The 13,697-nt window shown below is 41.8% G+C and overlaps 1 long non-coding RNA gene across 1 annotated transcript; it reads left to right on the plus strand.

Moving 5' to 3' along the window:
- Nucleotides 1–691: 691 nt before the first annotated feature.
- LOC146445217 (uncharacterized) lies at nucleotides 692–8,628 on the plus strand. Its single transcript, XR_014851515.1, has 3 exons — nucleotides 692–772; nucleotides 6,657–6,762; nucleotides 8,427–8,628. It is a non-coding gene; the product is annotated as an uncharacterized LOC146445217 (long non-coding RNA).
- The last annotated feature ends 5,069 nt before the right edge of the window (nucleotides 8,629–13,697 follow it).

Here is a 13,697-nt window from a genome sequence, read left to right on the forward strand (position 1 = left end):
AATATGATTCTGCAAATTTATATTTTCCCACGATAATCTCATTTGAAAAACAAAAACCAACAAACAAAACAACAAACCAGAGCATATATTTATTGACTCTGGTGGATTTTTTTTCAATTTTTGTTACTGGAGCCAGGCAAATTGCTTTTAATACATAACAATGCATACTGAGTGCTTGTTCCAAACAAGTATAAAAGGACAGGTTCAGCAATTTTTTTCTAGTTCTTCTGAGTAGCTTCAAATGATAACCATGTTCATGCAGCCAAGATGGTGCAGTCATCCCTGAATGCTAGATTTAAATCTAATGCTAGATTCAGTTCTCCACAGCTCTTATTTGAAGGCCCTTCAGGTAAGAAACATGTAGACCAAAATCAGTGTTTTTTTCACTATCATTAGGGGCAGACAAACAACAGCAGAAAGAAAGTTTACTCTGCATTAACAAAAAGAATTGATTTTCCTAGTCCTGCTGGACCAGCTCATGCTATAGTATAAGCATACACTTAATCAACAAAAAGAAGTCAGTGTAGAAACTATTCAAACTATGCAGATAGAATTATTACTTCTTTTTTATTTTATTGGCAGATTCAAAGACGATTTGCAAGAGGTCCCAAATACCTGGCAGATCAGGTTCTGCTCTTGCTTCCAGTTAAAGCTCCCTCCTCCTAAACAGTGTGGTTATTGGTCGATAGAGGGAGGCTTCTGACCATAGGAAGCAGGAGCCTGGCCAGGACTGAGGCCAGGCTGCAGAACTTTGCTGTCTGGTGAAACAAAAGTGAGCGTTCAGTCTTGCCACTTTTAGAAAAAAATGTAATACCTACCAGTTTGGAAAGGCTTGTTTTCTGTTGGTTTGTTTGGGGTTTTCTGGGTTTTGTTTTTTGGGGTTGCTGTTGTTGTTTTTAAGTAATAATGCTTTTTGTGATGCATTCATTTAGAATATCGACCCAAACTTATAATTTCTTCATAGGAAGGGAAGAGCATAAATGTTTTTTATCACGTAATCACTACAGTCATGACAACAAGGGATGTATAAGCATTGTGGTTACAAGCAGAATTATATTATATAATACCACATTGAAATTGACAATGAAATTTCCACTTCAGTTCTGTCCTCTAAAACATATGAATCCAATAGATATGAAACACAGGAATACAAGCTTCTCAAAATTTCTCATTTCTTTTTGACTATGTCTTTTTCCAAACTTGACAAAACTACTATGGCTAAGAGATGACAATGGAGAGATGTGCACTATTTCTTTAAATCCAGAGCAGAGGAAGGTCATATGCAATAGTAAGCCTAGAGAGCAACTTTGGAGATAGATTGATTTTCCTTAATCTAATAAAGTTGAGAGGGAGCAGGAGGGTGCTTGTACTGATCCATATCACCTGGTAGTTCAAACCCTCCACAAATACTCTATCAAAATGGGTGTTAAGCAATGTTGCAGTCTCACAGGGAAATTAAGTTGTAGATTTTTCTTATGATTAGGACAGGAAGAGTAGTGTGTACCAAAGGAGGCTGTGTTGGTGATTTTAGGCACATGACCAATTTATATTTGTGGATCTGGACAAAGATGTGCCAGTTCTCTCCATAAAAGCTCCCAAGCGGTCAAAGAAGTTCAGTAAAGTTAGTGGAAAATTTAGCATAAGGAAAAAAGGTTCAGAAACGGAAACAAGTGAAAAAGAAAATGGGTATCTAAAATGGAATCATGATGTCAAAAGCAGAAGTTAAAAAAAAATAAAGCCTTTTGACCTTTCTAATTCTGTATGTATTACAAGAGTTCTTAAAAATCTTATGTATTTTACCTTTCTTTCTCTTTCCTCAGTTGTGTATTTTTTCACGTTTTTAGGAATGGATTCCAAAACCACTTTTATTACCCAAGAAGGAGCTTCCGGTTGTTTCAGAATATTCAGTCTTTAAAATATGGTAGAGCGAGGTGAAAGGAAAAAAAAGGTCTAGGAGAGAGGCCAGAAGGCACCAGACTGTTATTTGCCAGATGCAGCATAACCATCTCTTTCAATTTTTATAGGCCAGTCCTGAAACACAAAGGACATGCTTGCATCCTGTAGGATTGTAGACTGGGACTGTTAGACTTGTAGATCCAAAGGCTGCAGCCCTTTTGGGAGGCTCTCTCATCTTGCTGTCCACATACCCAAACCAGTTGTACATGGGGTAATTAAGTCTAGGCTCAAGTGTAGCTGTCATTAAACATCAGGAATCTTCCAAGAAGCTGTGGGATGAGGGAGCTGAGCCTGATCTGTGGCCTCAATGCAGTGTCCTGCAATGTTTGTGGTGCTTCTCAGGTGAGTGCTAAGTCACTGCAGGTACAACAGCTGCTGCTGCAGCTTCATGGGCAAGGAGAGCTAGGAAAAGCTTTCCTAAGTCACCTGCACAGTCCTAAGGGAAACTCAGAGAACAGGGCTGAAAACACACTTATTTGGGGCAACAAAAGGGTCAAAGGGAAAAGAAGGAAAGAAACATGTCAAAAATAAACTAAGCAGAGTGGGTGTAAGCACAGATATTAGAGAGGTTGTTAGGGGAAAATACTCCACCAAGATCCTAAAAGGGCTAAGAGCAAAGTGAGGAAGAAATGAAATAAAGAGAAAGAAACTTAGAGACCTATAGGAAAGCAGAGTGTCACAGAAAATGTGCTGTAAGAGCATCATCTGAGTGGGTGAATTAAGGACATTGGAGAGGCATTGAAGAGGATGACAGCAAAAAGACATCTAAGCTCAAAACACCACTAGTGCAACCAGTGATGTCATTCAACATAATGACTGGGAATTGTTGAAGGAGAAAAAAGTGGACAGATAAAAAATTTAGAGAAAGAAATTAGAGAGACTTCAGACAGAGCAAGAAGAAGATTCATCAACAACAATCATCCAGGATCCTCAGTGCAGCAGCTGAGTCAGTATTGTCATCAAGGGAAGACTTTGGTCTCAGTGGCAGGGAGCAGGACCATAAAAAGATCACAAGGTCTAAAGGAGCATTTCAACAATCAAGCAGGGATTTGAGAGGAAGCAAATAGAGAGAAGAGGGAAGAGGCATAAAGCTGGACAGGCTGAGTTGAGGAGAAGGAGAGGCTGTAGTGAGAGCTTGGTATTTAGAATGTGCATATTTCTTCCTTGAAGTGATGAGCCAATTTATTTTGGAGAGGTTTATACTGCATGGAGGGCAAAGGGGCTGTAGATGATCTGTCTTAATGCAAGTTACAATTGAATCATCGGTGTCAGGTGGCACAGGAAGAGTTAACTTCAAGTCCCACCAAGTGGCTGTACAGCTGCTGAAATGCATCTGTCAACAGAACTATTACTGTCATCAGATCAGCACAATGTCCTTGACCCTGGAGGTCAACTGCGAGGCATTAGCTGCTACACAGGCAGAGCTGTCATGCTCCTGTGGGAACCGAAAGGTTACACGACCAATTGGATCAGCCCCAGAAGCAAAACCATCCCTCCTTATCCAATAGTGACTTAGAGGCACAGGTGGAGCACAGTGTGACAGAGTTCCTCCAGCACCTTTTCCCTTTGGAAACCAAGATTTAAACACTCTCTTTCAAACAGGCAAGGAGAGGGGCTCTGCTTATTGCTCTTCATAGTCCCCATTTATGCACATCACTAAAGCCCTGTGTAGTTTGCTGGGTGCAAAGCCTGCACTAGACAGTGAATGGCTGAAGGCTGGAAAGTGGTGGGAAGTAGATTTGCCCGGGGGAACCCCAGGGACAGCACAGCTTGGGGGAAATAAGTAGCATGGGATGGAGGTTTTAGGACTACAAGAGTGAAGAGCTGCAGGACAGGACTAAGATGTCTGTGCTTTTAACCATAAGGAGATGAACAAAGGTATTAAAAACTCCTTTTTAAAGTATCTAGTGGCATTCACATTGACTTAAAATTTTTTTTATTATTTTGTTTATAGTAAAATCTACTATAGACTACTGTAAATCTACTGTAAAATTTTACTGAGTAATATCTCAATAGAAGTTCTCAGCTGTAATAGAGGCAGAGGGCTCTTAATGTCACATTTCTCTGACGGGATGTGAAGTCTTAAAGCTAAGATTTCATTAGTGAACAATTTCATTAAATCTCCTCTGCTGATATATATAGACACATAATCCAGTGCTGTTCAATTTTCAAGCCTGGCAATTTCAACCCAGCTTAACTGAAATATTATCTAAATTGCATTTTTAAACAGGTGATTGGCAGTGAAATGGCAGTGTTTCCCTCAATACTAGAACATGGCAGCATGGAAGTGAGATGAGAGAGCAGTAGGAAGGCAGAGGAAGCAAGGGACAAAGAAAAGGTCAAAGGAAAGGGGAAAATAATCAGCTTTTTTTTTCTTTTTCTAAAATGATTGTAAACTGTTCATCTCACAGCACATTTTTCAGCTTGTGGAAGTGCCTCCCCTCATGCTCTTCCAGCTTACCTCCCCCCAGTGTTTTTTTTCTTGTTTGTTTGTTTGTTTGTTTGTTTTGAGGCTACCCACATTAGCGAGACGTTTGTGTTACTTAAACCAGGCACAACCTCCCGCTGTGTGCCGAGCAAGGAGAGGACTCTGCCCTTTTGTTCATCTCCAGGTTCTGCAAATCCTGCGGCATTCGTGAAGTCAGCTCAGCGCTCGCAGCAGGTGGAAGCTCCCAGCCCCACAGCAGCTGTGCACAGACTTGATCTTCAGGTTTTCACACACAGTCCTCAAACTCCCCTGCCCAAGCCTTCTTTCCTTGCTTTTTTTTTTTTTTTTTTAATGCAGAAAGCAGTAACCCTTTGGCCCAGCTAGCCCCCAGCTATCAGATTCCACCAGAGGAATTCTGGGCATGAAGCTTCACAGAGCAAACAGGTCTCCTGCCTTCTCTAAATGTCTCCCCCTCCCTCTCTCCCTCCCTCTCTGTTGCTGGGAATCCACCCTTATCCAGTGCAGGGGGGACGATATTTTTGAATTCTGTTTATTTGTTGGCACCCTGGTGTGAAAGCGCTTCCCATCAACTGCATATTAATCTTGTCAGCAGTTTGTGAACATTTTCCTCTCTGCCCTAAGTAGTCCATGACTTTTGGGTCTCTTCCTCTCTTCCATCCCCACTTCTCAATGTAATTAAAGAGAAATTAATCTTCCTGGTTTTTGCTAAAGGGACTCCAACCATGTCAAAATGGTAAAACAGGGATTGCCTTAGCCTTAGGAAGAGTGAAGTTAGGAAAGTTGTAAATTGGCTATTGTACCCTATTTTTTGGGTACATTGTGATTTTTATTTCAGGGTTGTTTTGGAGAACTGAATTGAGTGTAGTTGCACTGAACACTATTCCTCAGGAAAAGGTACTATTAAAATCTCTCTGACTGATGATACAATGTTGGGAATGCATGAGGACATTGCATAGTGGGAATTATAAAAGAGGTAACTGAGAGTGCCCATCACACAGGGACTGCAAATATCCATCCCTTCCACCTCCATCAGAGAGGAAGGTGCTCTCCCCTCCCCACTGGAAGAGTGAAACTAGCAGAAATCCTGTACCTTTTTTGCTAGTGAAGATTCAGATGCCCGGATGGGTCCTGGACCCACTACCAGAACACCCAGCTATATCCAGGATGGATAGTGCCAGCTTGAAATAAGCTCTAGCTGATTAAAAGTGGAGCTGCTTACTACAGCACCCCGGGCTAGATTTACCATCTCATTTTCTCAGGATCCTTGCTAAATAGCCCAACCAAATGCAGAGCTTTGGGCAATACCTTCTAGCTCCTCTGTGGTAAGAAACACAGGTATTCGGAAAACTCAGCACATGCAGTCTCATCCTTCCAAATTTAAAACACAGATGGGCATAATTCAGAGAAGCCTCTGAACTATGCCCATCTGTGAGCTAACTGTCTTCTGTAGCTGTTTGGCATTCATATGATGGTAGTAATTCAGCCTTTCCACCTGCATTAGGGTGTGACTTTCGCAGGGACTTAGCCACTGTGCCATTTCAATCCAAGCTTGCATTGCTTCACAAGCAGATCACTGTTATGCGCCAGGGGTGGGCTTATACTTCAAGTAAATTCTGTAAGGATGGGAGTGGGAAGTACTGGTTGTTTGCTAAAGGAGCATCTTCCTGAGACAATGTGTCTTTACATCGAGGGATTTGTACCACACCCCTATTAGACCTCAGCTTTCTCCTTTTGACCCAAAATAGCCATAAAACATCCCCTCGTCCCTGTATCCTGCCCCCACTGAAAGTAGGGAAGGCTAACAAATCCAGACCCAGAATCTTCATATCATATCATCATATCATATCACACCTTTTCTTCTTTGTGGTGTCCAAAATTCCCCAGACCTGTCGCCCTTTTCGGTACACCGTATAAATTGTTTACATGATCAGTGTTTCAGGAAAAGAATCAGCTATAGAATAGAAGGGAAAGAAGGAGCTTTTATCTGTGTGAAGGAAAGTGGACAGTGGTCTGAATTTATAGTGTTGGACTGTCTGAACACTTTGTGATGCTGGCTGACAGATGTTTTGTAAGAATTTGATATTGCTAAGTACCTTATCACTGCTGTATTTACATTTCTATTGTTGTTACAAAGCATTTCACAGCAGGCAAACAGATCTCATCCCAAAAAGAGAGGCCAATGACTTGGCTAAAATATTAGCAACCTGCTTCTTGTGGACTGGAAGTTAATTTTGTTTTTTCTCTTTGACAGCCAGGTTTTTACTACCACACCGTGGGGCTGTCTGCTTCACGGCAGATTCTGCATCCCTTCAAATATCAAGAGAAAGATGGTGCTAAGCACTGAAAAGTGCAGCAAAGTGAGTATTCCTGTACTGGTTGAAGACTAGGAATGCAACAGGCAGAGGGCACGTGACCCTCTAGATGCTTTAAATTCAACTAATTCCATAACTCAGCCTTCTTTCTGCAATATTTAATTTGCAAGAAATATTTAATTTACTTCCTGTGTGAATATTCATATCCTCGTTCTGCTAACAGAGCTACATCTTTCCATTCTGAGCTCTTATGGTGCCTCCACTACCAAATTTACATCAGATGCAAGTGTGCCACTTTGTTATTTATGTCAGCATCACTCTGGCTGGGACTAATGAGGCTTTGTGTGCCCCAGGGCTGCAGCTTTTTCTTTTATTTATGTTAATGAGTCCTGCATAAAGGGTTTTGCCAAAGTCTAAAAACGTGCAAAACTGATGACATAATTGTGGGAGAGTCTACAGGAATATGAAGCAGGATTAGGATACTATCAACAAATCAGAATTTAAGTATTGTTCCACTGGGCAAGGAGTGTTTTCAATTAATTTGTAATTAAATAAGGGAAGCAATTTAGTGAACTCAGAGAGATATTCCAGCAAACGGTTTATCTCATCAGTCTGAACCACACATTCCTCCAGAACAGGATCATTGTTTAGATCTTGGGCATGTTATATGATCTGGCCTATAGGAGTAATTCAATAAAACATCAATATTTTCCTTCTATTAACCCTCAGTGTCATGCTGAATGGAGAGAGCTGCCTCTGCCTTCCTTCACAGTCCCCATTAGATCTGTACCCTCTCTAACTGGCTGGACAGGTGTTATCACTAAGCAGCCTGGGGCTTTCAAACACAGTCAAACCAGACACATTCTCCAGCCAATTTGCAGCACAGCACTGATGTATGGAAGAACAGAGATGAAGCAACGGAGGGACAATTAGAGAGGACAGAGAACAATGAAGGGGAAACACACACTGCTTTCACAGTGGAAAACATAGTGTCAGTTGGAGAGATTTCCAACTGATAGGACTTGCTAATTTTTTTCCAAAAATACTCTTTATAAAATCCTTTTTCAACCACCCTCAGAACTATAAGGTAGTTGAAGAGGACCTGAGAAAAGACGAGCAATTCCAGATGGAGTTCTATGCATTAATATTATCAGGGCAGGCAGAACAGGGATTTGTTGATTGTTTAAAGGGCTTAGTGCAACAGCTGGGCACATTTTGTGTATGACCAAAAGTAAGAGCACAAATGAATGCTGATGTCCAGACATCTGGCCTTATAGCTATTGTTCTTGGCTTTTTCTTTTTTTTTTTTTTTTAATAGCCAGAGTTATTCCATGAAGCAGATTGAGGGGGGGGAGAAAATTATGACATGAGAGAGGAGCCAGGAGAAGAGATTTAGAAGATAATTAAGTGGTAGAGTAAGAAAGAAAAACAAAATTAAGTGCAAAGTGAGTATAAAGAGATACAGCAGGAGATGAAACAGGTACAGAACTGAAGAATAAAAATGTTGGTTACAGAGAATTAGAGAATGGATTGAATGAATAGGAGGAGACAAGACAAGCAGAGGAGTAAAAAGAGTACTGTAATAACCATATGCTTTTAAAGACTTAGTGCAACTGCTGCTAAAGAAAGGAAGACGTAGACAACTTTGGTATAGGTTTCTTCCTTTTCAAGTCTCCACTCACTTTTCCTTCTCCTCTCTCTGTTCCTAGCCTTCCTTGGTGATGGTCATATTCATGATAAGACACTTGTTTGGAAAAAACAACTTAAAAAAGAGAAAAAGTAATTTATGGACTTTTTTCCTCATATTGATCGTATTCTGAGGTGTTGGGTTTTTGTTGGGGTTTTTTTTGGAAGCTGTAGTACTTCAGTAGTACTAATGTTCATAGGAAAATACAGTCCTGTCAGAAAGAAGGCTTTTGAGTCAGGACTGTTCCTCATTTTCTCATTGTGAAAACTATCAAAGCTTGGCCAAGTTCAAAGGTCACATTTTGATATGCACAGGTCAGAGCTGCGTGTAAAGTCACTGAGGATTTTGTGCATTCTCTGCATGCATAAGAAGTCAAGTTGGTTGCTTCTTATGGATACTGCTCCTATAGTTATTAGTGGCAGGACAGGCTCCCTTCAGGATTGCAATGATCTGCTACTGGCAATCAGAGAAAATGGTGGAGAAGACCTACTGAATGGAAGCAGATGTGGAGAGGAGAGGGAAGAGGGAAGGATTAAAAAACAATTGGCACAGAGCAGGAAATTGACATAGGAATGCTCAGGACAGGAATCTGAGTAAAAGAGAAAGCTACATTTGGAACAAAAGAGGAGGAGGCATCTGAAAAGGAAAGACTCAGCTTGGGGGGAAGGATGAAATCACAAGTTATTTGGAAACCTGTCAGATGAAGAGGTGTGGCAGGAGAGATCAGTCCTAGTAAGAGTTGTGTGCAAGGTAAAGGAGTTGGTCTACGTAGAGCCCCAGGCTGGAGAGGAAGAAGAGCATACAGAAGACAGAAAATAGAGTGAATGCCAAAGGTGATTGAAGTTTGGAGAAGCTGGAGTACAGAGCAACAGAGATTGTGAGAAACACAGGTAGGGAGAAATTACTGCAAACTCAGAGTGGCAGAGAAACACTGATCAGTGAACTAGTCAATGCTAGTGACACAAATGAGAGAAGAGGGTCAGAGACAAGCTGAGCCAAGAAACTGGGGCGGGATGGGGAGAAGGGATTGAAATACAACATGGATCTATGAATAGGAAAAAAGAAGAACTGCAGCAAGGCACAGGGAACAGAGGTGGGACACAAGGATCACAGCATGTTTGGAGCTGGCAGAGGGGATCCATTGTGATCACAGTCCCCATAGGAACTGAGTCCACATCTCACCACTCCTCTCCTGCCACGCAATCTCTGCACAATCCAATAGTATGTGGTAGTACAAATTGTATGACCTCATCTCTTTTTCATGCTCCTTCATCTACCAAATAGCAAACCTCTGCTGTTAGCAGTTGTTTCAGTTAGCTCAAGTGACAGGGGCTTCTGAAAGTGACCTTAAGTTATCAGTTGTTAAGGATGTCATTGTGATCCTACATAAGTGGTTTATTTTTGCTTGAGCTCACCTTTCCTCTTTGAGGCCAAGGAACATTATTTAGAAAAATATTTTAAGACAATACAATTGAGCTGTTAAGGTCGAAGACTCTTAAGTTGTTCAAAATAAGGACAGCGTTGTGAGGTATGCATTAAGTCAAAACCTCAAAAAGTAAGAGGTTATGCTACTGCATGAATTTAACCCTCTTTTTCATACCATTTCTCCTTTGATGTAATAATTTCTATTCTGTATCTGACTGTGAACTCAATGTCCAGCTTGAATTTTTTCAGTACCCTGAGACATAGTGTTAAAAATTCCTGGAAATGGTTCCAACAAAAAAAATAATTGTCTGCATCCTACTTCAGCTACACATCCTGCAAAGAAAATTACTATGACAAGAAATATATAACTTTCAGAGGTTCTCTCCTTCTTTAGAAAGTCTTCCTTCTCCACTCCAGCAGCTGAGGTTCACCCTGTCCTTCTCAAGCTCCTGCAGGTAGGTCCCTTTAAGCTATAGAGTGGCCTGGGCAATTTAAAGTTTAATACTGCTTGAAAAATCTGATCATATTTTCCAGTTTCCATTTATCAATGGATCCTTATCTGAGTGTGGCTCAAGCTTCTCTGCCTATTCCTGAAACAACCATGTGCTGTTATATCTTATTTGCCTCAGAAATCTGGAAAGATATTGCTTTCCTTGTGGAGAGACCAGGCAGGACTGGGTTACAGAGCAACACAAAACTTTGGGCACATAAGAATTGCCTTGGTTGTGGTGCTGTGGTTTTGTATTTATAGTCTGCCCAACTACAGGCATGGAACACAGCCACAGACTTGGCTTGTTCATCTTTGTTTTGGTTGCACCAACACCTATAAATGAAACAAACAACCCAGAAAAGGGTTTCTGATCTTGACCGCTGCTGAGCCTTTGCCCAGCTGTACAATCTCTGGCTTTCCCTCATGTAATTATGGAAGGACCAGAAGCTTGATCCTCAGTCATATGTGAACCTTCCTCTCTGCAGAAGGGAAAAAAGTAGTTCTTATGAGAAGCCAAACAATACAGATGATAAGGCCAGAAGAAGCCTTCGTGATCATCTGCTCCAGTTTCCTGCACAACACAAGGCATGGGGCTTACTTAAATTATCTTATCTTTGAGTTATAATGTCTGTTACAGGATAATAAAACATTCAATTTTGCCTGTTCCACATTAAATACATGCTGCCTTGTTTCCAGTCTGAGCCAGTCCCTCTTGAGTTTTACCCACTGCAGAGTATCAGGAGTTTGTTAGCTGCAGTGAAGAGGTCTGTAGTGAAGAGATCTGGTCCTCAATTTGCCTTACCTGTCATGCTTGAATGACAGGGTAACTCCACTGAATGGTATCATCTCAGCAGTGCAGCTCCAGGAAAGACCATGGACTTGAACACCAGTCATGAATGACCCCCCTGGCTCCTCACTGAGAGTTACAGAGCATTGTCGAGAGAGACCATTTCTTTCAAAGCCCGTGGGGATTCATTGCACGAAAGACACGATGACTTTCAAAACACTGAAAATTGTTTATAATTGAAGTGGTCACTTATAAATAGCTCCCACTCGATCATGTGGCCAGATTAACTAAGTAGTGCAGAGAGTGTACAGACATTCACCTCAGATAGAAAAATCTGTATTGGGCCTTTGCCCTAATGTGAATTTCCTGACCTGACAGATGGGGATTGAGTGTCTGTTTATGCCAAGCGGAGTTTGCTAACATTATTCCTCTAATTAGTAATTATACCAGTGAAAGGGGCTTTACGGCCGGAGTCCTGGATATGTGAAACTCGATCATCAGAGATTTACAGGAAAGATGGAAGATTGATGGGTGACATCAAACAGCTGACAAGGAGGCCAAGGCAGCCAGACGGACAGCAGCTGCTCCAAGGGGCTTTGAGGGGTGGGAGGGGGCAGCTGCTCAGGGGGGGCAGGGGTCTGTGGGGGAGTAGCACTAAGGGGAACAAACCATTTTAAAATTTCGCAGCCCTGTCATATCAGATATGAATGGGACTAATCTCCCTGGGCTTGAGGCTGCCTGGGAGAGCGCGTCCACCAACAGGTGGCAAGGCAAAGGCAGAGCAGTGGGGCTGAAGGCAGTTGCTGCCACAGAGGGACACCAGTTTCAGCTGCAGCAGAGAGTAGTGGACCGAGGAAGAGGAGGTGGAGAATGTAAAACAGTTCCTCTGGGCCTCAGGTTTTTCAGATCCAAGCCTAAATCTCAGTGTATCCACTCCCTGAGGCCCCAGTAAATCCCTCATCCCATTCAGCCACAGGGTGGGGCTGAAGACACTGAAAAGGTATCTTGCTGGACAGTTTCCTTCTCTGAAGAAGACAGGAGTTGCATAATCTCATCAAGCTGCATCAACACCTCTTTAGGGGACCAGACCTAAATCATCCTGGTGGTCTCTGAATCACTGGTGATATCAGCATCTTACCTGATTTTCTGAAAGATTTCTGGGCCAGGCTGGTCTGTGTTTCCCCTGCCCTGCCAGCATCCTGTGGGCTGGTGACTAGTACTGAACTGCAGGGCTTGTACAAGTTCAGTCTCCAGTGATCCTGCCAAAGTGTACTTTATGTGGTCTGTAAACCACTGGTTTTCTTAGCATTCTTGAGAATCACAGGGAGCAGCTGCCAGAGCTTCCCCTACATGCTCCCTTCCCTAAACTTCAGATCTCCCCAGCTGCAGCCACCCTGCCCATGGAGACTCCGTGGAGACACGGAGACTCTCAAGCCAACAGGAGCCTTCTTCTGTTGGAGGGGTTCAACCATCATTTTGAATGACATTCCCTGAGTGGACACAAAAGTCCTGGTGCTCACACAGCTACTCCCATCCCCATCATGAAGAGGCTTAATTATAATGCCATGAGCCCACATCACTACATTAGCAAACCGAAGCTCAAACTCTCTATTGTACAGAGCAAGAAGAGGGACCACTGGAAACCCATAAACTGGGAGTCTACTGGGTAGCTGAGAGAAAACAGTCTTTCCTTGCCCAGGAGAAATAGGCATTGATTTGTATAATGTTAATTAGAAGTATATTCTTGAAAAAGAGCCAATTGAAGAGTGTTCAGTTTGGCATTCCTTGAGTATGAAGGAAGTATGGAGAGAAATAGTGAATAGTGCTTATGAAAATCCTTTTTGCTGGATGTAGCAGAACACACAGTAGCACTAGAATAGGGATGAGTAGATCTGTGATATTAGAAACTTTTCCACTAGTACAGCAAGCTGCATTTCAAAGTGGTATAATACATAGTGCCTATGTGTACCAAACATAAATAACCTCTACTGCCATCTAGCCAATAATTGAGGTCTCTACCATAATCTCCATCTTGGGTAACAAGTCTACCTTTCCCCAGATTTGTCAGAATATTGTCATAATTTGGAGTGTTTTCCAGAACTTTAGGTCATGAGTGTAAGTTTGAAACAACCAAAGATAGGAAATACTATAGTTTCATGGTTCAGCATGTACACACATCCCACTGTTTCTGCTCCAGGTGAAGTGCAGCTGGAGAGATGGCACAGAGGTTAACTCTGTAACACTTATATCTGCTCTTGAAGGATGGATTCCCACACTGATGTTTGCTTTCCTATGCTTATACTTTTCTTCTTGTAGATACAAAAATACTGAGCATCTGCTACCTTAGAGAACAGTCTTGCTCTTCCACTGCCATCAAGAATCTCACCTAAGTTTTGCAGCTCCAGCTTTACAAATGCCTACTGAACCACACTGAAAATATAGATATTTAACAACTAGCTTTGCTTTGCCTTGTTCTATCTTTGTTCCTTAAATTTATGTTTTAGACCTACTACTGTACAGAAGTGTCTTATGCACTTTGAAAAAAAAAAACACTCAAAAAACACCACATCAAATTCTCATACATAACCCAG

This window comes from Lichenostomus cassidix, chromosome 1 (assembly GCF_008360975.1).
Source record: "Lichenostomus cassidix isolate B80296 chromosome 1, HeHo_3.0, whole genome shotgun sequence".
NCBI classification, from domain to species: domain Eukaryota; kingdom Metazoa; phylum Chordata; class Aves; order Passeriformes; family Meliphagidae; genus Lichenostomus; species Lichenostomus cassidix.